Source organism: Staurois parvus, unplaced genomic scaffold, assembly GCF_062004578.1.
Source record: "Staurois parvus isolate SC_StPar_1 unplaced genomic scaffold, SC_StPar_1.0 ptg000027l, whole genome shotgun sequence".
NCBI lineage: Eukaryota > Metazoa > Chordata > Amphibia > Anura > Ranidae > Staurois > Staurois parvus.
This window is the reverse complement of record NW_028317823.1, coordinates 2,548,044-2,571,189: the sequence shown is the minus strand read 5'-3', so window position 1 is coordinate 2,571,189 and position 23,146 is coordinate 2,548,044. Positions and strand designations below refer to the sequence as shown.

The following is a 23,146-nucleotide window of genomic DNA, read 5'->3' as shown; positions in this document are numbered from 1 at the left end:
TTCTTTAAATTAGATCTTGTATTAACATTTTGCTGTAGATTCTCCAGACTTAATCTGGGTATACACTGGTAGAATTATGAACAAAAAATTTGTATGAAAATTCTTAGAATATGTAATTCAAAGGATTAATTTGCTTTTAACATTTAATTTTGGAATGAATGGATTTACCGAACAAAAACACATACACAGAAATTCATACACTTGAGAAATATTTTCCATCTTGCTCCTTTAAAATTTTGGTTAAAGGCGTACATCAGTTTGACTCCACTAATGATCAGAAAAACAAATGAATGTTCTTACAATACAAAATGTTGAGGGAAATTCTACTAGTGTATATCCAGCTTTAGGATCATCATGTTATTCTGGATATCCAAGTACATGTAAATATAAGTTTGGCGCCTATCCCATTCACTATATCTGACTTGCTTATTTCTTAGAGGCTCTATCAAGGCAGTCATTACAGTTTTCATTGCAGCAAAAATTCTATCTAGCGAGAATGCCTACAGACCAAGCTGGCCCTGCCTGGATATTCAAAGTCATGGTTCAGATAGACTTTGACAAGAGCATGAAACAGTGGAGGATTGGAATGAGCTTCTTAGCCCAGGTGCGGAAATTGCAATAATGACCTTATTGTTGCTTGTCATATCTTAATAGGATTTGCAAGCTTGAAAAGTTGAAGTTACAGTGCTTCTTTTACAGGTGTTCTAATTGGATGACATGAACGCCTGAAATACCAGAGGGAATCTTGGCTAATTTAATTACGTGCTAGAATGACTTGGATGTAGGAGGCCTTCAAGCTGACATTACATCGGCCATGATGAAATTGTTCATCCAGTGTTTTTGAATCCAAGCACAGCTCTGCTTCTATTCTTGGCTCCAGTTTTAGTTTTAACCCACTCTTTGCTGAAGTAGGATTCATTATATGCCAGTGTAGCACACTCCTAGGCAGCTAGGGGAAGCTAGAGTTCTAATTGTTAGTTAGGCTGAGTAGCAGCCTGGGTGTGATAGCTAGCAGGGTCAAATATGGATCAGAGCTGAGAGGATCTGGGCCTTCCCCATGCACTAGAACTTTGGAGAAAGTTCTAGAAGCAGAGGGAGGGAGTAAGGAGTGGCTGCTCTGCGCACTCAAGTGATCCTGGCCAATCCCCAACAGGAGGCTTGGCTTGTGGCCAGGACAGCCCTTAAGAGTGACAGAGCCTGCTCAGTAGCAGGAGAGTTTGGGTGGAAGATAGAGAAGTGAGGCTGGGAGGGATCCCAGGTGGAGAGGGGCTAACCTAAAGGTAGAGGAGCTTGGAAGGAGGAAAGCTCAGGACTTCACCAGTCCCAAGAGAGATGACCACCTGTGCAAAAGGGAAGGAGCGGCCCAGCTGTAAGGCCTTGTAGCAGCCACCTACCATTCCGCTCCCAGACGTAGCACTGAGTGAATAAACCTGCACCCCCTGGGCCAGTGAGGGAAAGGAGCACTTTAGTTTGAAAATGGATTAGCTTACTACCCGGGACTGCCTTACATTTAAAGTGCCAGGAACTGGATCCCCTGCCCAGGGATTCACCCAGGACAGCTGGATTAGGAGAATCTAGGGTCTGGGGTTATACTACAGAAGATGCTGGCTAGCTGTCCAAGAAAAAAGATTTGTTCTTTTGCTGTAAAGAGACTTATACATAGTTCCTGGAAATTGTCCTCAGTTGCTTTACCCTTGGGCATCCCATACACCCCTACCCTACCCAAGTTCTAATTCCCCTAATTAAAAAAACAAAAAAACTAAGCTCAAGGACTGGTTACTGTCTCCTGATGCAAGCCTGAGTGAAGGAAATGCATGTTGCCTTGCTGTGCAGGACTATAGGGGATCCCAAACATCAGCGACTCATAAGGGAGTAGTGCTGCACCAGTATTTATTTTAGAAAAAATGCTGTATGTACCTGGCGGTGTTAAAATGGTAGTAATCTCTGAAGCCTAACCTGTTAAGCACTACATCAGCCAAAAGTGGTAACATAAAGGTTTAACAGTCACTGCAAACTTGCTGAATTTAGTGTAAACCCAGGGAAATATTCTATAAAAACCACCTTTTGGCACAGCTTTGTTCTCCATCAAAACCATTAAAGGTATTTAAAATGCTGAATATATAACAGACTGAAAACTATCCTAATGTAACTTCAAGATTGTCTAAAATGTGATAGGCAGGGAAATACTTGTCCTGCTTGATTTGTTCCAGTGACATGACCTTCCCTGATGCTCTTCTGGTGCCACCCTTCCTTGATACTTACTTCATGGCAAACTTCCCTGATGGCATCCTTCTCTGATTTTTCCCTGATGACAAATGTCCCTGATATTCCCCTGATGGCACCTTTCCCTGATGCTCCCCTCATAGCACCATTCCCTGATACTTTCTTAATAGCACCCTTCCATGATATTCCCTTATTGGCACCCTTCCCTGACACTCCCCTCATGGCATCCTTATCAAATGCTCTCTTTTTGGCATTCGTCCTTGATATTTCTCTGAAGGCTTCCTTCCATGACACTCCCCTCATAGCACCCTTCCTTGATTCTTCTCTGACACCCTGCCCTGATATTCCTCCACAACATTCTCATTGAACCATATGTTTATGTAGATGACTTTGTGCACAGGGGCACACTCATACTTGAAGAAAGAGAGCCTTGTCAAAATTGTCTAAAAATGTCTTTGTATACTGTAGCATTCACTATAGCCTTCATTGGAAACACCTGAACTCAATAATTTGAAAGGGTGTTGACATACTTGTAGGTACGATAATCAGGTGTCCGCAAACATTTAGTCTTATAATGTATACAAAAAGAAAAAAGGAATATATTGGAACAGAAATGCTGCCCATTCCTCTACTGCATGTAATATGAGCGCAGAGATGGTAAATTAGAAGTAGGTATAAGAGCTCTGCTTGCTTCCTCTGAGCTCATGGGCCTAAAGAAGTTGTAGCCTCTGTATTCAGCGCTTGCAGTATATATGCTCTAAAAACAGTCCTGACACCGCTACAGAAACTGGAGAAAAACATATACATACTATTATCCTTCTATATACCAGACAAATACCATAATAACAGAAGAAAATAGCAGTTACATTCCTTTGAAAAGCAAGACGCCCAGTGAATCCTCTTCCCCTGGTATATTGCGTAGAGCCTCATTTTTCATCCTCTTCAAAACTACACCCATAAACATTCCACGACTGCCTCCGTGAGCCGTAATTCCACTTGTCTCTGGACTTATATCTGACCTCGTGTACACACAGCTGTTTTCTTTATTAACTTTCAACTTAAAGAGTATCAGTGTCTCATTGTGAGAGCTATGTCTCCCCCTTGTAAAATCCTATCTGCTGGCTGCTGAGACAAATAGAGGAAATCTTTTCTGTGTTTATACACAGCTGTGCCATGATATTACAGTATAACGCTGCGGCTTTATAAGAGGCCAAGTTAAATTTTATGAATGTAATTAAATACGCATTGATTTGGGCTAGCTTCCTTTGCTGCTTGTTTTGTGTTCTTTTTTCTGCATATCATTGAACTTGGAATTCCTGATCATGAGTGTGAATTTGCCTACATACTGTACCTCTATGTATTTACAACTAGAGATCCAGTAAATTCACATAACGTTACGTTTTTAAGTGTGGATCAACTAGTTTGATTTTAGGAGGCTAATGGTATTTTTACTTTACCCCTCTGTGCTGTGCTAACATTCACCTCTAGTTGTATTCTGCTACTGTGTCACAGACTTGGCCTCCAATAGCCACTGTGTTAAAGACTTGGCTTCCGATGGCCATTACATCAAAGACTTGGCTTTTGATTGCCACTGTGTTAAAAACTTGATCTCCAATGGCCATTTTGTCAAAGACTTTGCCTCTGATGGCCACTTTGTCAAAAACTTAGCTTCCAAAGGCCACTGCATCAAAGACTTGGCTTTCGATTGCCAATATGTTAAAAACTTGGCCTCCAATGGCCATTTTGTCAAAGACTTGGCCTCTGATGGCCTCTTTGTCAAAGATTTGGCTTCCGAAGGCCATTTTGCCAAAGACTTGGACTTCGATGGCCATTGTGCCAAAGACTTGGCCTCCGATGGCCATTGTGCCAAAGACATAGCCTTCGATGGCCACTGTGTCAAAAACATGACCTCTGATGACATCCGTATCTTCACTTAAAATGCAGGACTGTTGGTCCTGAATTGTATGTGATGCCATCAGAAAACACCCAAAGCATGGAAATCCATGGTGGATCACTTTTCAGAGATATTTGACAGGTTGCTCAGAGGCGATTTGTTGTCATATTTGTTCTTATTCCTTTAGCCATGTGTTTGTCTTGCATTGACAAGTATCACCATTATTATTAAAAGCCCTTATAAAGTAGATAGATAGATAGATAGATAGATAGATAGATAGATAGATAGATAGATAGAATTACATGTGTCCACCTATAATGGAAATATCATTTTTGGGTGGGCTTAGTCTTTAAAGTATAAGAATGTTCATGGTCCTTTTTATAGATCTCATGGTCCTTTTATAGATCTAATGAACATTAATATAAAATCTTACGTGGAAATTTTTTTAACAAGGACATTTTAATGCAGTAGTGTGATCAAATATGCATTAAAAGCATACTTGTGGTATTATTTCTTATCACAATGAATTAATTATTTATGCAGTCCAACCCTTTGTGAATTATGTGGATGGTTGGTGTTAATGTAATGTAGACAATTTTAGAATATTTACCACTGGAAATGTTAAATATTTCTCCAGTTCTGGCTACACAGTGTTCTAGAAAACAGCTTTTTGTTTACTGGCAAACTTAGTATTAAAAGTAAGGCTATGACCTCATATTAAAAAAATATATGCTACGGCACTTAATTATACATATGTCTGCACTTGTAGGCGCCTTCTAGCTACTCCATGTGGCCGAACCCTCCAGCTAATGACCCACAGTAAATGGAGTCACCCAGGGGCCAGATTGTTTAGCCAATTTCCAGCTCAAGCACTCCATGCAGAGCTCCATGTCTACACACAATGAAGGCTGGTTTAAAACCATTTCCCCTTCATCTTCCTGATCTGCACCCTCCTAGACAGGTTAGGTTAAATTTAGTTTGGCTCACTGTCACCAGTGCGGCTGCAATTTTTGGGTTAGGCAAATTTAGTTCTAGCTCACTGTCATCAGTGCAGCTGCATGTGATTAGTTAGGACAGTTCTGTGTTTCATTGGTTGCAGGTTTGAATGATTCTCCCTGCATTTCAGAATCCTCTGGATGGTTCTGGAACATAGGTGTGGAGTAAGGAAATTGAGCAGCTTGATAGTGTCTCAGCCAATCCCTGTGCAGTTTGCACACATGATTGCTGGGAAAGGGTATAAATATTTTGAGACCTGGAACAGAAGTTTCTTGTCCCTGAGGGGGAGATCACAGCCCAAGAAGGGTTGATTGCCCCTTAGGCAATCCTGCCATGTGTTTGGTGTTTGTGAGGCCTTAGCTGGGGGGCCTGGTTGCTGAAAGTTACTGGAAGCTGACTGACAGGCCTGTCATCTGAGCGTCTAGTCTGCTATCACTGGGAGAAAGTGTCTGGATGGTATTAACAGGAGGCAACCAACATCTGAAGACATTAGATGAGCACAGACTAGTGTGAGAGATCTGTGAGACTCTGTTCTGGTGCTGTGTAGTTAAAGTGGACATTCTGGCTGATGTCCTAAAGAGCTCAGTCTATTTAATTTAGTAAAAGGACTTTGCTCAGATTGTTCTAAGAAGAAGATTTTATACCCTTAAGTTGCTACTACAAAGCTCAGTCCATTCTCTACATGTACAAGGACTTTGCTCACAGTTCTACAGAGAGAAGCTTAATGTCATCAAAATTGCTATTAAAGGTTACTGGAGTATCCCATAGTTACCCTACTCCTATTCAAGTTCTTCATTAAAGCACTAGGAAAGCTTACCCCTAGACTGTTCATTGAGCCAAAGGAGTGACTGTGACTGTGCGCATGGCTGCCTGGAAACTACGGGAAAATACCTAAGGAACCTTTAATACTGCTGTCTCCTATGGTGGTACCACTATAGATGTTAACCCCTCTTCACTTCTGGAGCGCACTCTTACACAGGGCCTGGCATTTCATATGTAGTTACAGATTAAAGCCCAGTAGGTCCAACCAAACACCTAGAGCCATGGGTAGACAGGTCAACTGGCATGTGTTCCATTGCGTATTCCCTCTCTCACCGCCAGGAGAATGACTCCCTTCCACCATCACCACCAGCTCCTAGGCTGGTCATGTTCACACTGATTTATTCAGGTTACACTCCATTGGTATTGGCTGTGCTTTATACATAATGCCGCCGACTCCTAGGTTTGTGCATTGATTACCAGTTTAGCATATTATGAGTTTACCTTGATGCAGCAAACATACCCACTTTACATGATAAGACTTTTATGCACATACTTGGAAGCTTTTCTGATTTTCAGGCTGCTTTACTTGGAAATAAACATTAGTTGCAAACACATGGCACATCACTTGAACACCACTTGGTAGGTATAGTCCAATAATATGGCTTAACATAGTTCCAGCTGGATTATTGCTAGTTTGGTAGACAGAGTCCAATTGTAAGGGAAATGAGTGTCCCTGAGAATGGTAAGAACTGGCTAATGCTTAGAGTAAAGTGCCAGATACATACTGGTAAAATGCTTACAATACTGTTCCCATTTTAGGTGTCACAGGAGCTTGGGGTCGTGGAAGGGGGGGATGTGCTTGTAGTACACATATTATTGGTGCACCTCTCAGATAGGTTATCCATAACTACTTTTTTAATTACATTCCTGAGGCCTCCAAACTCGCCTGAAAGAGAAAAGCATACATTTTCATCCCGTGCTACATCCTGTTAATTCCTCCCACATCCCATGCAGAAAAGCCTTCCTGAATGGTTAAGGAATCTGATATATATCATGGCCGTGCCAAAATTACCACCCAAATCTCACATGATTTCAGTGCCAATCATAGGTTCTGGCTTCCACAAGATGGCCACCCGGAGCCCAAAACTGGAGACAACTTAGTCCCCAATAAGTTCCTGCCAGCCTGAAGAAGTAGCACAGTGCCATCTTTCAGTTGGCAGACACACACACGGGAACTTGAGCGATTTTTTTTTTTTGCCACCCTCTTAAGCTGCAAGGGCATCCATACAGGAGTATACACATGCCGCAGCAATGATGCTTTGCATCATGGTGCAGCAAAAAACTGTGCTCCCTGTTGTGGAGCGATGTGGGCTTTTTAGGGGTTAAAAAAGGCAGTGAAGAGGCAACATAACACCTCCTCACTGCCTGTCAAATGTCTTCAGAAAAGCGATCACTCTTCAGGGGGCAATGTTAGAGTAAAGGAGTGCTAAAGCCACTTACATGTCTGTATATACTAGAACAGTGGTCGGCAAGCCGCGGCTCGCGAGCCACATGCGGCTCTTTACCCAGTCTAATGCGGCTCTTCTGTGTGCCGGGCGCCTGCTCCCCTCCCTCCTCTCGGTCGGCCGCTCCCCTGCCTCCTCTCGGTTGGCAGCCCCAAAAGTCCGCGCGGACCTTTTAATCCGGCTTGCGGATGTGGCTGTCAGGATGTGTGTAGGCGGGGCAGCGTGCCGAACGTGAGGGGAGGGGAGCTAGGCTCCTCTCACAGTCCGCCCTGAAGACCCGAACGGCGCGGGAAGACAGCGAGAGGAACGCAAAAGGTAAGTGAATTGACACGGGGGACTTGGCTTACTAGAAGGGGGGGGGGAATAGTACTGTGGGGGATGAAATACTATATGAGGGATGAATTACTTTATGAGGGATGAAATACTATATGGGGGGATGAAATACTATATGGGGGATGAATTACTATATCAGGGATGAATTACTATATGAGGGATGAAATACTATATGGGGGGATGAAATACTATATGGGGGGATGAAATACTATATGGGGGGATGAATTACTATATGAGGGATGAAATACTATATGGGGGGATGAAATACTATATGAGGGATGAAATACTATATGGGGGATGAATTACTATATGAGGGATGAATTACTGTATGAGGGATGAAATACTATATGGGGGGATGAAATACTATATGAGGGATGAAATACTATATGAGGGGATGAAATACTATATGGGGGGATGAAATACTATATGGGGGATGAAATACTATATGAGGGATGAAATACTATATGAGGGATGAAATACTATATGAGGGATGAATTACTATATGAGGGATGAAATACTATATGGGGGGATGAAATACTATATGGGGGGATGAAATACTATATGGGGGGATGAAATACTATATGAGGGATGAATTACTATATGAGGGATGAAATACTATATGGGGGGATGAAATACTATATGGGGGGATGAAATACTATATGAGGGATGAATTACTATATGGGGGGATGAAATACTATATGAGGGATGAATTACTATATGAGGGATGAAATACTATATGAGGGATGAAATACTATATGGGGGGATGAAATACTATATGAGGGATGAAATACTATATGGGGGGATGAAATACTATATGAGGGATGAAATACTATATGAGGGATGAATTACTATATGGGGGATGAAATACTATATGAGGGATGAAATACTATATGGGGGATGAAATACTATATGGGGGATGAAATACTATACGGGGGATGAAATACTATACGGGGGATGAAATACTATACGGGGGATGAAATACTATACGAGGGATGAAATACTATACGGGGGATGAATTGCTATGGGGGATGAATTACTATATGGGGGATGAATTACTATGGGGGATGAATTACTATATGGAGGATGAATTACTATATGGGGGATGAATTACTATATGGGGGATGAATTACTATGGGGGATGAATTACTATGGGGGATGAATTACACTATGGGGGATGAATTACACTATGGGGGATGAATTACTATATGGGGGATGAATTACTATGGGGGATGAATTACTATATGGGAGATGTATTTTCAGTTTTAAAAATGTGGCTCTCAAAATAAATTTCAATCATGGTTTTGGCGAGATTTGGCTCAGTTGAAAAAAAAGGTTGCCCACCACTGTACTAGAATAATGACAGTGCCAAAGAAAAAAATGTATATATAAATATATATCCTGTGCACTGGAAGATTGTTCTTTAAAAAAAGGTTTTTTTTTTGTTATATGCTGCTTTTTATATTGTCTCCTTACTGTGTATATTGTCTTATATTTTTTTTACACATAGATCAGTCTATGAATCAGCAGTGACAATGCTAATAACCATGTCCCTGACAAAGTTTTTTTCATCTCTCTGTAATGCAAGTGGGCACAGTGTACATGGGAGTGCCTACTGTGCTCTGAATTCAGGAGCAGTGCAGCATCATTGCCACCCCATCACAGGAAGCTGCATTAGGTGGACTTCGCTGGCAGGATCAGCAAGTATTTGTGGGACTTTATAAGGGAACTAAAAGAAAAATGTAAATACAGGTGGACTTATGATTGAATGCTGCAGCACATATTTTTAATGGGCAACCAAAGTTCTACTTTAATGTTGCAGTCTCAACTAAACAACAAAATATCAAGTTGAACTAGTAGTAGCTGGCCATACATTTTGTTTGCACACATCCCTGTACTATATACCAACAAATAATGAAATGGGATCTTTTTTTAGGTGCCACTCATACAATTATCAATGACTAACATTAATTATATTTTTACTTCAAATTTTATTTGTACCAAACAATTAACATGTATAATAAAAACATATTTAAAAAGATGTGTTACAAACACATAAACCAGGGTATCAACCCTAGGATAACATTGCGTTTTTCAATCTAGATTTTCAGTTTACAGATATTTTGTTCATCTAACAGTACATTCTTTTATAACATATGATATGCTAGTCCAGCCATGGGCTAGGGACATGTAATTCGTTGACGCAGTTCAAAGGATAATACTTCCTTCATCAGGAAATTGTGGAAATGTACCAATATATATAAGGTTCATGCATGAAAATGTGTATCGTAGTGTAGTGAGGAACTGCAGGACCAACACCCGCTCAATGAGTTGGAGTGCAGCAAAGGATAAAACACTCCTTAGAGTCAAGGAAAGCAGGAAGGATGGTGGGAGCCAATGTTGGGCACCTTTGGGAGTTGAGCTGGATGGCAGTTATTAATGGCCACCAAGGGTCCTCAGACTATCCAACCACCTTGACCCAGGAGTAAAAGGAAATTGATTTCCAAGAGGTATGGTATAGTACATGAAAATTCCTGTTTTGTCTCTCATCTCTGTTGGTAACTACAAAATATCAGTTGTAAATGCTTATCATTAAAAATAAGATTTTTCTATACCTGAATGTGTGTTTGTGTATGTGTGTGTGTATATATATATATATATATATATATACACACTGTATTTTACAATAATTATCTCTTGTATGCTTTCGGTAACATCCTTTTATTATGTGTTATTCCATGCTTTCTAACTGGTGCTTACATGCATTGACCCCATTTTTGTGTGTTAATACATATTAATTGTTCGTGATTATAAAATACATAGTGAGGAGAACAGTTAATATTTTAATGATTGGGTTTTCCACATGAATTGTGTTTTAGTGTGGAACTCTGCATGCATTTTAGTACTGTACATAAACTGGTGGTGATGCCCAACATTGGGTGGTTGATATTGGCCTCAGAATGGTCATGCAAACCTAAGCTTATATATTTTTTGGTTGGGTAATTTCAAAATCATCTTCAGTAAATAGCATAGAGCAGTGGTCGGCAAGCCGCGGCTCGCGAGCCACATGCGGCTCTTTACCCAGTCTAATGCGGCTCTTCTGTGTGCCGGGCGCCTGCTCCCCTCCCTCCTCTCGGTCGGCCGCTCCCCTGCCTCCTCTCGGTTGGCAGCCCCAAAAGTCCGCGCGGACCTTTTAATCCGGCTTGCGGATGTGGCTGTCAGGATGTGTGTAGGCGGGGCAGCGTGCCGAACGTGAGGGGAGGGGAGCTAGGCTCCTCTCACAGTCCGCCCTGAAGACCCGAACGGCGCGGGAAGACAGCGAGAGGAACGCAAAAGGTAAGTGAATTGACACGGGGGACTTGGCTTACTAGAAGGGGGGGGGGGAATAGTACTGTGGGGGATGAAATACTATATGAGGGATGAATTACTTTATGAGGGATGAAATACTATATGGGGGGATGAAATACTATATGGGGGATGAATTACTATATCAGGGATGAATTACTATATGAGGGATGAAATACTATATGGGGGGATGAAATACTATATGGGGGGATGAAATACTATATGGGGGGATGAATTACTATATGAGGGATGAAATACTATATGGGGGGATGAAATACTATATGAGGGATGAAATACTATATGGGGGATGAATTACTATATGAGGGATGAATTACTGTATGAGGGATGAAATACTATATGGGGGGATGAAATACTATATGAGGGATGAAATACTATATGAGGGGATGAAATACTATATGGGGGGATGAAATACTATATGGGGGATGAAATACTATATGAGGGATGAAATACTATATGAGGGATGAAATACTATATGAGGGATGAATTACTATATGAGGGATGAAATACTATATGGGGGGATGAAATACTATATGGGGGGATGAAATACTATATGGGGGGATGAAATACTATATGAGGGATGAATTACTATATGAGGGATGAAATACTATATGGGGGGATGAAATACTATATGGGGGGATGAAATACTATATGAGGGATGAATTACTATATGGGGGGATGAAATACTATATGAGGGATGAATTACTATATGAGGGATGAAATACTATATGAGGGATGAAATACTATATGGGGGGATGAAATACTATATGAGGGATGAAATACTATATGGGGGGATGAAATACTATATGAGGGATGAAATACTATATGAGGGATGAATTACTATATGGGGGATGAAATACTATATGAGGGATGAAATACTATATGGGGGATGAAATACTATATGGGGGATGAAATACTATACGGGGGATGAAATACTATACGGGGGATGAAATACTATACGAGGGATGAAATACTATACGGGGGATGAATTGCTATGGGGGATGAATTACTATATGGGGGATGAATTACTATGGGGGATGAATTACTATATGGAGGATGAATTACTATATGGGGGATGAATTACTATATGGGGGATGAATTACTATGGGGGATGAATTACTATGGGGGATGAATTACACTATGGGGGATGAATTACACTATGGGGGATGAATTACTATATGGGGGATGAATTACTATGGGGGATGAATTACTATATGGGAGATGTATTTTCAGTTTTAAAAATGTGGCTCTCAAAATAAATTTCAATCATGGTTTTGGCGAGATTTGGCTCAGTTGAAAAAAAAGGTTGCCCACCACTGGCATAGAGGCACTTTGTGAGTGATTGCAGCCAATCAGATTTCAATGTCCTACAGTAAAAATGATGTAAGATTTTTCCTGCTTTGTTGCTATGAGTTAGCACACTTTGCTCTTGCAGTAACCCCGTATGTATTTTACAGTCTGCCGCACAACGGTACAAGTGTTCTTTTCAGGCTTTGTTATTTTCAATTCCCAAAAAATGTTCTCACCTCCTTTTACTGACTTCTTCTTATAAAGGGCAAAAGTCAAGTATATTACATTTGTCTCTTTTTCTAACAGATCATTGGGAGAAAAGAATAACTGCATCTTTAATGTGCTGCCATCAGCAAATCTACAACGGTTTTCATTTGCTCAATTGCCATAAACCATTGTGGGGAACTTTTCCTTTTCTTTTTTTTTTAATGGTGTTAAGAAGATTTAGCTTGCTTCCATCTGAAGGGCGAGGCAATAAACACTAAATCAGCGGCTGCTCTCTCTCTTCCCCTAGAGGAGAAATAGTTTTTTGTGGATCGGTATGGGCAGAGATTCTTAAAGGGCTAATCCAGTGTCTGTAGTGGAAGGGTGTGACCATTCAATGTAGAAAATTAGACTATACAACACCCCATCTTTAAAAGCTGCCTCCCCACTATTCCCCATTGTGCTGCATACAATTTTGCATAAAATTCAATTGAAATACCTTTTTTCATTTGTTTTCCTATGAGGTCACATGACTGCAAAGCTCCATTCCTCTGTTTTCATTTGCAGTTGGTGTGAAAGAACTCTCTGCTCCTCCAACAACACCTAGAACAGTGGAGGCTGCTGAGTGATGTCACTGCTCTTTGGAATTCAGTCCTGTTGTCGGCTCTGCACGTTGCAAAAAGGAGCCAAGACATTGTGGTCACATGACCGCATAGAAACATGTGGGAAAAAAAAGATATTTACATTGCAACTTCTTCTAAAATGTACACATAGCAATAGGGAACAGTGGGGATGGAGCATTTAAAAGGTGGGGTATTGTATAGCCTAACCTTCTACAGTAACTGGTACACTGAAAGACAGTGGATTATCCCCTTAAGAATTGCTGTGTAACCTAAACTTCCACAGATTTAAAAGGCAATTGTTACGTATAAAATGTGTATATGTATATATATATATATATATTTCACTCTACATGTAATTCATAAATTATCTATGGTGTGTAAATACAAAATATACACTGTGTATATATGTGTGTGTGTGTGTGTATATATATATATATATATATATATATATATATATATATATATATATTTTTTTTTTTTTTATATGAATACTTTATATTTACCACTTGCAACCAGCGGGGGGCAACCCTATACAAGCAAAGAAGACTCTCTGTACAACTGTTGTGTTAAAAATAGACAGCTGAATGACTAAGAGTAGTCATGAAGCAGATGCCTCCCTTAATCCTGGAAGAGATGGAATTGCCTAAGTTAGTCAGTTTCAGGTGTATCTAAACCCAAAAACAAAAATTTTATATATTGCAATTTACCAGTCCTTCTATGTAGTGGCTGCATTAGTTTTCTTCAGGTAAACTACATTTTCAACAAGTACAGAAAATCCCTGGTTATCTTGCCAGAAATCCAGTGTCCCTGTCACTTCCTATGAGCCAGGGGCGGACTGACCATTTGGAAACTCGGGCACTGCCCGAGGGCCCGGGGTCAGTAGGGGGCCCCATGCGATGCTCCTGGTACCTTTTTCATAGGCTTTTTTGAGTTTGGGCAAGGACACAGGGGCCCCATGATCGCGTATTGCCCGGGGGCCCCATGAGTTGTCAGTCCGCCCCTGCTATGAGCTGAAAAGAAAGTGCAAGCATCCTTATCTTTATTGTGTTACCTTCTAGTTCCATTAATCTACCATGTAATTCAGTTGAACAAAGGTGGACATGTTTGAAGCCCAGTCTGTGTGACAACCATTGCTCCCTCCATAGATACAATGGTAAATTAAATGTAGATACAACATGTTATTCAAAGGATCACCAAGTGAAAATGAAAAAAGCCTTAAAAATGAAAACAAATGCAATCACCACATCCACAGATTGGTAAACTGCAACATATTACATTTTTGTTCTTGGATTTACGTATGCTTAAATAAAAGGGATAGCAGATTTCTCAAGAATTAGAAAAAATGTATGGGCTTCTAACAAAATTAAGTATTTATAAACCCTTATACCAAGTAAAGTTACTGGCCTCAGATGGTAAAGAGATTAAACAAATCCTCCTAAAGAAGTTGAACCTGTCTATCTACAGTCTTCTCTTCTCTCCATACATTCAAAGTCTAGAATTTATAAATCTTGTCTGGGAGTTCAGAAAAAAGGGGCGGAGAGCTGAAGTTACACTCTGCAGAGCTCAGTGAGGAGATTTCTGAGAGCTGATTGGAGGGAAGAGACACACACCCCTCCACACAGGAACAGAGCTGAGGCCGTCAATCTGCTGGAGGTCCCCTCCCCATCACCATTTTTCTCTTGGTGTCAGAAAAACTTGTCAGAAGTGATTCATGCTGATAGCAGAGGAATGAAGCAGCAGATGGAAATTACACTTATTGCACTTAATTGAGACAAGTACACACTATAGAGATATATGCTTTATCCATATTTCATGTTTGAAGTTTACAACCAATTTAATTGACTGAGAGATGGCCTCATCAAATGCTATGACTTTTTTTTTTTTAATTACGTACGGATTGTGTGAACGAAAATTTAACCCTGTATGGCCAGCTTTAGTGTGCACATAAGTGATGGGGTTGCATGTGCACACAGTTCTGAATGATTGCAGTGAATTTGTAGGGGTTAAATGTTGACTTCAGTGGCATTGGGGTAATAAAATGTTAGATGAGGTTTTCCAGTTGTCTCATATGTAGAGAGTACTAGCTACAACCCAGAAATAGTCCATTCAGCTAAACACTAATAAACCTTCACATTAGTGCAGAGAAGTTATTTTCCCATTTTTATATTACAATAATTAGACTTGTGCACTCTATGGTATGCTACAAAACATTCCTGAGCACATTTCTATTACATTCTTATATGAAGTAACTTATCTTCTGCAAGAGGTTCCAGATCTTGTTCTGTTTCATGCTCTATTGTGTCTTTTTTACTTTTGTCATGTTCTTCAATAAAAATATTGTAACAGAATGTGAGATCAGCAAGGGTCATTGTGGCATGTTGGAATAATAAATGTTTAGGCAGGTTAGAAGATGGGGTATAAGTTTTGGGGTGTTATAAGGGGTTGTGCATGGGTGGCAACGGAGGTGGTAGGACTTACAGGGTGCTAGAGGCAGCTGGTGGTTTGAACAGGTTTTTGGGGTAAGAATGTTGTGTTAAAAAACAGCAACATATTTATGATGTGTGACTGTATTGGATTTTGGAGGAGGTTCTGAACTGTTAGATGTATGAGAATGTATGGTAGTTGAGTTTTTGGGAAGGAGGTTCTAGGGTTATGTGAGATGAGTGTTACATATGGGAGCAGGTTGTTGTGTGTTGCATGCAAGGAAATCTAAGAGGTGAAAGTGTTTCCTTCAGGACAATACAGGAATGGGGATTAAATGTTTGAAGGTGAAGATAATAAGGAAGAGTAATGGTCTAAGATGTTAAAGAAAGTGGTAGGTTGAGGGTTTAGGTCTCTGGAGTTCTGGAAGGTGAAAGATTTGGATGCCAGGTGGTTAGCGGTTGGAATTTAGGTCTGGTTGTGGGTCTTCGGCCTGCAGGGTTGTGGATTCTACGGGAGTTGGGTTTATTAGGTAATTATTGGTTGGACTTTTTAGGTGTGCAGTGTTGTGGATACTGAAGGAGGTAAATGTGTTAGGTGATTATTGGTTGGGGGTTTTAGGTCTGCAAGATTGTGTAAGCTGAAAGAGTTGAATGTAGTAGGTGGTTACTGGTAGAGAGTTTTAAATCTGCAGGTTTATGCAAGGTGAAGGAGTTGGATGTGGTAGGTGTTTATTGGTTTGGGAGTTTTAGGTCTGCAGAGCTGTGTGCCATGAAGGAGTGGGATGTGCTAGGTGGTTATTTGTTGGAGGCTTTAGGTCTATTAGGGTTGTGCATGGTAAAGGAGTTGGATGTGGTTGGTGGTTGTTAGTTGGGGGTTCTTAGTCTGCAGGGTTGTGGATAGTAAAGGAGGTGGATGTGGTAGGTAGTTATTGGTTAGGAGATTAAGGTCTGCCGAGTTGTTTGTGCTGTAGGAGTTGGATGTGATAGGTGATTATTGGTTGGGGGCTTTAGGTCTGCAGGGTTGTGGATGACAAAGGAGTTGAATGTGATAGGTGGCTATTGTTTGGGAACTTTAGGTCTGCAGGGTTATGCAAGGTGAAGGAGGTGGAAGTGGTAGGTGTTTATTGGTTTGGGAGATTTAGGTCTGCAGAGCTGTGTGCCATGAAGGAGTGGAATGTGGTAGGTGGTTATTTGTTGGAGGCTTTAGGTCTATTAGGGTTGTGCATGGTAAAGGAGTTGGATGTGGTTGGTGGTTGTTAGTTGGGGGTTCTTAGTCTGCAGGGTTGTGGATAGTAAAGGAGGTGGATGTGGTAGGTAGTTATTGGTTAGGAGATTAAGGTCTGCCGAGTTGTTTGTGCTGTAGGAGTTGGATGTGATAGGTGATTATTAGTTGGGGGCTTTAGGTCTGCAGGGTTGTGGATGACAAAAGAGTTGGATGTGATAGGTGGTTATTGGTTGGGGACTTTAGGTCTGCAGGGTTATGCAAGGTGAAGGAGGTGGATGTGGTAGGTGGTTATTAGTGAAGGGGGTTGCATATGGTATGTAATCATTGGTTGTGGGTGTTAGTTTTACAAGGCTATGTTCTGGAGGTAGTTGTACATAGAGGAAAGAAGGGGAAAGAGGGGTAGGGGGGTGGTGTTGCCACTGGATAGTAGAGAAGTTGCTGAATTTACAGAGAAGATGTTTCATGTGGAAGATGATGGGGTTAGGTTTTAGAGTTACGTGAATGGGAGGACTATGAAGATATGGAAATATAGGTTGAAGAGGAAAGACCAGAAGCACAAGCTGATTTTGTTTCTTTTTTTTTTAATATCACTAGGGCCCACGAACACTGAGCCGGGTGCGAAACACAGCCTGTGGTCTGCCTGTAGTAATAGTATACACAACACACCAGCAGGCAGCTGGTCATCCCACAGTCGTCTTTCCTGCCAGCGCACCTACAAATGTAACAAATACTTTGACATTTGACTGGCTAAGAAAGAATTTTGTCCCAGGGTCATAACTGTGATGACAGGTGGGATAAGGTCAACAATAACAGCCCTGTTTCTCATTAGTCCTGTATTCCAGCACTCCACAAATCAGGAACATATTTCCCTCTCATCAAGCGTTCCCTTGATGTGTCTCTCTCTGATTATTATTCATAAGTTCAAATCTACTACAAGGATTTTTTTTTTAGGTAGAGGCATTATGTTAATTTCTATGTACTTGATTCTTCCTGCCAAACATGAATAACAAATATCCTAATTAGGAGCCGAGTCCCAGTTAATTATAAGATCAGTCTTCTGGCCCAGAGTAATACAAGTATAATGATCAATTATCTACACAATGCAGGATTGACTGCTACTTGTCTTCCTTAAAAAAAATATTTGGCTGAGTTAATTTCTGATAACTGTAATCTGGCTGCTGGAAAAAAAATATATGGAAGGGCCTGTTAAGTATCACTTTGTTGATTTCTGGTTAATATTAATGAGAATTGAATCCAACATTATTTTTCACTTTAAAAAATTGACACGGAGCACTTTTTGGATCACAATTGATTGCATGACATAAGCCCAGTGCTGTTTCCTTATCACATCAATGCTAAAAAGCGAGGAAAAAAGATAGCTTCTGCTTTTTATAATTATCACAATGTGGAAATGTCATTAAAATGTAAACCGATCGCTAAAAATCTCACATAAGCTTTAACATGTTAATGTAATTTAAAAAGCAATTTTCAAAATGTAAATCTGCAGGTTTTATTGAGGGCCCATTTGCTTCTTTGCTGTGGGTTACATTAAGGCAGCCCATTCAAAATGAATAGTCTGCCAACCAGGTCCAGATGTAGGGGGGTGTTAAGGTGAAGGTTGGATTCAAGTTGCTCCTCCTCCAAACTCTAAGAGTGCATCCACAGATCCTTAGCCTGTCTGATGGGGGCAATTGATGTGAGGAGGAACTCTAATGGGGACATTTGATATAAGGGGGCTCTGATGGGGACATTTAATGTAAGGGGGCTCTGATGGGGACATTTGATGTAAGGGGACACTGATGGGAACATTTGATGTAAGGGGACACTGATGGGAACATTTGATGTAAGGGGGCTCTGATGGGAACATGTGATGTAAGGGGGCTCTGATGGGGACATTTGATGTAAGGGGGGCTCTGATAGGGACATTTGATGCAAGGAGACACTATGGGGGAGCAATTGATATAATGGGTCACTCTGATGGGGACGATTGATGTAAGGAACACTCTGATGTGGGCACTTGATGTAAAGGGCAGTCTGATGTGGGCAGTTGATGTAAGGGGGCACTCTGACAAAGACAAATGATGTTAGGGGGCACCTTGGTGGGAACAATTAATGTTAGGGGGTGCTCTGATGGGGGAAATTGATATAAGGGGGCTCTCTGATGAGGACCCTGATGTAAGGGGTCTCTCTGATGGAGACACTTGATGTAAAGTGGCACTGTAATGGGGTCGCCTGATGAAAGGGTACTCATGATGGTGGGGACCTTGATGTAAGGAGGCACTCTGATGGGGACCCTGATGTAAGAGGGCACTCTGATGGGGACCCTGATGTAAGAGGGCACTCTGATGGGGATCCCAATGTAAGGGGGCACTCTGTCGGGGACCCCAATGTAAAGGGGCACTCTGATGGGGATAATTGATGTAAGGGGGCACTCCAATGTGGGCAGTTGATGTAAGGGGCACTCTGACTAGGACAATTAATGTTAGGGGGCACTCTTGTGGGGACAATTGATGTAAGGGTGCACTCTGATTTGGGCAGTTGACGTAAAAGGGCACTCTGATAATGGACAAATGATGTTAGGAGGCATCTTGGTGTGGACAATTAATGTTAGGGGGTACTCTGATGGGGACCCTGATATAAGGGGGCTCTCTGATGGAGACACTTGATGTAAAGTAGCACTGTAATGGGGACACCTGATGAAAGGGTAACTCATGATGGTGGGGACCTTGATATAAGAAGGCACTCTAATGGGAACCCTGATGTAAGAGGGCACTCTGATGGGGACCCCAATGTAAGGGGGCACTCTGATGGGGACTTTGATGTACAGGGGCACTCTGATAGGTATACCTGATATAAAGTAAAGTAAAATAATGACAGTCTAATACATGCTAACATTCCCTGTTCACTCTTGCACTGCCTTTGCACTACCTTCAGGTTTTACTTCTGAAGCATGCCAAGTGAAAAGTACATACTAGTTCCCTGTATCCCTGCCACGCTGTGTGACAGACTATCAGTGACTCACACAGTGCTGACATTATGCCCCTTGACTTTTCTACTGCACTCCCAGATCAGATAGATCCGACCCATCCAACCCATCTATCCTGCCCTGCCAACATACCCTAGCATGCACATGACAATTATTTTCTAAAGAAATGGACCACCATGCTTTATGGCGCACCACAACACAGGTGCACTGCCTTAGTGTGTTGGGGTGCCATTCAAGATACATGGCACCACAATGCAGTATTCCATGTTACATGTGTTCCGGCAAGTGTAAATGGGCCCTGAAATAATAGCTGATGATCCTGCCATGAAAGCCTTTGTTCTGGCACTTCCTGCTAAAGTGACAACTCTGTGTCCATGTCTGTTCAGGCTGCTATCACCATCAGGAAATCTCTGAGAAATGCTATTGATGGAGTGCATGTAGATGGGAAAAAGTTACAGGAGATCAGCAACACTGAGATTCAGCAAAAAAAGAAAAACAAAAGTATTTTATTAAAAAAAAAAAAGCAGTAATTTATAGTACACAGCGGTTCAGCAAACTGAATGTCATTCAGTTAGGATTTACTTTTACTTTACACACACTTTAAAATTAATAAACATTTTTTTTTTTACAATGTCACTGCCAAGGCCCTTGCATACTAGGAGGGGAATTTACTACCCCAAAGCAGCTATGCATGGCAACCAATCAGCTTCTAGCTTTCATTTTGTTTAACTGAACAAACTGACGTTAAAATCTAATTGGTTTTGGTTGCCATGCACAGCTACTCTAGATTCAGCTCCAGTTTTACTAAATTCCTTTTTTAGTGCTTTGGCTCATCTTCCCATCAGATTGGAATTATTGACCATACAGATCATAAAGGAGCAAACTGGAAAGCACCTCTATTGCATTAGGAGGGTTAGATCTTTTCTTTCTTTTTCCTAATTGATGGTATACTAAGACGGAGATTCTAGTTGCAGAAATCAAACGTCCGATAGCTCCTTGTGTGTTTGGTAGAAGGGTACGGAGGTTGGAAATCTTCATACAACAGAAGAGGTTTACTTTATTTGACCATTTAGGTGCAAATAGTACTTAATGGAGTCAGGAAACTGACTTGGTGTTCCCATGGTAACAGGGTAAAGGTTTGGCGCATGGAATAATTACATCATGGTACCTTTAGCTCACAGGTGATTGCATGAGTGCTTCCTAGTGCGATTGCTTTGAAGTAGGCAATGGTCATGTGGTAACTCCACTCTAATCACATGGCTTAGGTTTCCATGGCAACCCAGAGAGTTCTTCTTATTGATACCACTACCCTTCCCCCTTGAGGATTAGAGGAACTACCCCCACTATCAGGTTATATAGATATGAGGCTTTGCTGCTGTACAGATACATGCCAATCTTGTGCAGAAAAAAAATGACCGCTCGATAATTACTATAATTGGAAAAAGCGTAGAAGGGAACATTTTATTTTAATAACAGTGTCTCATTGATACCACTACCCTTCCCCCTTGAGGATTAGAGGAACTACCCCCACTATCAGGATATATATAGCTATGAGACTTTGCTTTTATTTTAATTACAGCATATTGAAAAATAAAAATATTGAATATTTGAATATGGTTTAATATCTGCATAGTCTTAATGAATTGGTGCCTACTTGAAGGAAAATATTTCACATTATTGAAGTCACATCAATAGGTACCTACTGTAGAATTTTGCACTTTACCTAGATTAGGTTTGCGTGTGATTTCTCTTTGGTTATTAAAGGTTAAGTTCACCCTTTACATAAACAAGCCCATGTAGACAAGGGGTCCCAGTATTTTAAAATGTGCTGTGACAGTTGTGAAAAAAAAAAATATATTTAATGCAAATAGTATACCTGTAGGCCTTTTCTGTCATCTGTGAAGCCTGGCTGAAATACAGTACTTCCAATATTTACATTCCTACGTCCTGGCTAATTTTCAAGACATGGTCTACAACAAAATTGCTGCTGGGCCTTCTTCTTTTAAGGACAACTAAAGTGATAATCTATTTAATTGTCTTCAAAGAAGGAGGCTTGATGGCCATTTTGCTGGTTGAAGAACGCCCAAGGACTGTCGAAATAAACCATAATGTAGGAATGTAAACATTGAGAGTATTTCCACCAGGCTTAATGAGTGACAAATAGGGTCTAGATGCCTACAAATGGCATATTGTATTTTAAACTACTGGGCCTCCTTGTCTGCATGGGCCAGTGGAAGGGGCTAAGTTCACCTTTATGTAAAGTTTTGCTCAACCCAGTCCTTATATTACCATTATGGATTGATCTTGTTGAGCTGAATCAGCCACCGCCTGCTATGTTTCGGTAACTTTTGTAGCAAGATCTGATGTGAGAGGTTCCTAGCTCTGCACCCCTCCCTCTTGTTGTGGCAGGACAGTCTCAATGCTCCTGCTGAAATTTCCATAATGTAACATTAGTGAAATGGTCACAGCATTGAAGTAAACGTCTGCAAGCTGCTCTTTAGATTCTGCGGGCAGCCTTAGAACGATGACCTTGTATTTTTATTTCCATTTTCTTGAAAGCAAACTTTAATGGGTTTTTAGATCTCATATTCATTTGTTCATTGCAGGTCCTACTAATGGTGGAGGAGATCAAGGACGGGGAATATTAAGAAAAGACCAGGGCAGCAGGGCTTGACCCTGAAGACGGATATTTGACAGGTAAACACTATGAAGTATATGGCTTGCAAGGGAGCTTAATGGTTGGAAGACGGCCAGGGCGACATCTTTCTGAACTTCACATATCAGGTCTTTTGTATAAAGTATGTGCCTCAACTGCAGTATCAGCACAGTAGTGGGAATGTTTTAGTGTTGTTTGAGTTGCTTTTTGAGCCATATTTTCTTGAAAATGTGCTTTATAGAGTTGGGATGGTTGCCAAGGAAAATCTTTAAAACTGGCTGCCTTTGAAGAACCTTGCAGAAGGAATTCAGGAGGCATTCAGACCTCCAAGGTTGAGCAGACTCATTGTTCAATTAGTAGCCCTGTACTAATATGTAATGCTTATATGAGATTTTATCTACTTTAACTTTAGTGGCGTTTGAAGACTAAATCGGTAGTCTCCAAACAGTGGTCTGCAAGCTGAAGGCTGCACTTTTCTTGCCTTTATCTAGCCCTTGGAGCACTATTCCTCACCCTGATATGAGGGCACTATTTCTCCAACGGATACCAAAGATGAGGCTCTCTTCCTCCCACTACTACCAATGATGGGGCACTATTCCTCCCACTAATACAAATGATGGGACTCTGATGCTCCCACTAATAACAACAATAAGGTACTATTCCTAT

The 23,146-nt window shown here is 41.0% G+C and overlaps 1 long non-coding RNA gene across 1 annotated transcript in view; it reads left to right on the top strand.

The window, feature by feature from the left end:
• Positions 1-22,526, top strand: part of LOC149471140 (uncharacterized) — a 235,001-nt gene extending 212,475 nt beyond the window's left edge. The window contains exon 3 of the long non-coding RNA XR_016307280.1: positions 22,431-22,526. This is a non-coding gene — a long non-coding RNA (uncharacterized LOC149471140). The remainder of the gene's footprint in view (positions 1-22,430) is intronic.
• Positions 22,527-23,146: the final 620 nt, after the last annotated feature.